Source organism: Arachis ipaensis, chromosome B3 (genome assembly GCF_059453495.1).
Source record: "Arachis ipaensis isolate K30076 ecotype BB chromosome B3, ASM5945349v1, whole genome shotgun sequence".
NCBI lineage: Eukaryota > Viridiplantae > Streptophyta > Magnoliopsida > Fabales > Fabaceae > Arachis > Arachis ipaensis.
Genome location: NC_142438.1, coordinates 133,180,326 through 133,182,566, shown reverse-complemented (window position 1 = coordinate 133,182,566; position 2,241 = coordinate 133,180,326).

The window sequence follows — 2,241 nt, the reverse complement described above, 5'->3', positions numbered from 1 at the left end:
CGATAAATAAATTTTCATAAAAATCTAATTTTGAAAGTTTTTCCAACTCCGAGGGCTGAGTTACAGCTCGCCGGAGTTGGCCAAAAATTTATTTTTACCAAAAATACACATTTACCAATTTTCCAATAATTCACAAGTCTCAATCATTTTCAACCTACAAAATGAACCCAAACCAACTCAAGTCACATATCCACACAACTAAATCCAAACCTACTCCATCTACATATTCCAACTCAAATACATCCATTCTACATTTTAAAAATCTCATTTTTTACTATTTCATCAATCAATCAAATTCTCATACATTCTATACCAATTCTTCATTCAATCTCATATATTATCACACAATTCAATCATCACTTACCGTCCTTACCTTTTTTCAGTCTCCGGCCCAAATTCACAATTTCAATGCATATTCCACAAACCAATAGTCATTATCTAATTCGTCAAATTTCTCAACACACCAAACATGCAATTTCACACAATTCTCAACCTAATCATTAGTTTACACAATATATCAACTAAACATATTAATACCAACCATTTACACAATCCAAACCTAATCCTAGGGGCATCTAGCCTAGGAATTCTCATCACACCACACGGTACTTAAATAAAACTTAAACCGTACCTTAATGAAGACAGTTCACACCCAACACATCATAACTGAAGTTTTCAAGGCTCTCAATCATCACCAATAAGCTTTAGCTACCAACACTTTGTTCCAAGTGCTCCAAATACACCCAACAACACTAACATAACCAATTTCATAAATATACATTAATATGGGATTCATAAAATTTGATAAACCACAAGGGTTTGAGGATTTTTTACCTTAGCTCATACGAAATAGAGATAGAATCCACTTAGAATCTATGTTAGAGTATCCTTAAACAAGCAAAATCACAAGATTTCAACACTAACTACCCAAAAACGTGTAACAGTAGAAAATTTCAAAAACTGGACAGAGATTTCAGATTTTCTTGCTGAAATACTTACATAGAAATGAAGAGGACGAGGAAAGCGACGCGTGGCCTTAAACGGCTTATCAATCGGAGCTCCGGATCAAAAGTTATGGTGGTTTGCAGTTTGATGGAGTTAGGATTTTCTCTCTTCTTCCTCTCTTCTACATTTCAGCGCCCCACTCTCTTTCTCTAGGGTTAATGAGCTGAAATACTCATAACTAAGGTTTATATATGTTGGATCTTGGGCCTGGTTCACTTACTTTAGCTCATTAGCCCAATTTTAGGCCAAAATCTTTAAGATTAGCGTTTTAAATCACGCTTTAAATATTTTTGCTTTCTAAATCATAAATTCTAACTTTTTAATCTCTCTCACTCATAAATTATTTTTCTCAACTGCAGTAGCGGATAGATCACAGCTGGTACTGCCCGTCAATTTTCTGTTATGCGTTTTCACGCAGAAATTTATGTTTTCCAACTCAGAAAAATTCACTGAGTCCAAATATCATATTTAAATTTCCAAATTATGATTCTAAAATTTTCTAACCATTTTTGTCCATATTTAATTTATTGTTTATTTAATTACGATTTGACCGGATTTTACATTAAGGCCCTTTTTGGCTCTAGAAAATCTATTTTTTCACCTTTTAAAGCCTATTTACTCCTAAAATATTATCAATAAAAGTTCTCTTGAATAACAACAGAAAAAAATAACACAAGATCTAAGTTTAATTATTCTAAGTTAAAGTACAACATAAAAAATAAAAAACAAGATATCATAAAATTCATAAAACAACACACTAAAATTCATATCACATTAGCATTTACTTTCTTAAACTATGTTATTTATATAAGACGTACGGATCTGCAGATATCATTGCCAAATTCACAATCCGATCCTACCATAGTGCATATCGGATCGAATTCGGTCCGATAACTCTGCGAATCGGATAATATCTATAAAATTCGAATCGGATGCGAATAATTATCGCGAATATTATTCGATTAATGTACACCCTAATTTAGTTGAAAAAGTACTAATAGTCTAATATGCTATTTTTCCTAACAAAATGGTAATGTGGTTAAAATTGGAAAATGTAAAATTTAGTTTAGACTTTGGAGCACTTTCTTTTGGGCCCAGAGGGAAGAGGATGGAAGGCTGTCCATGAAAAGGCCCAAATGGAAGCCCACTAAAACATAAAAACGTGAAACATCGAGAGATCCCAAATCACTGAAATCAACCAAATAGAGCACACCACCGAAAACCAATAAACATGAC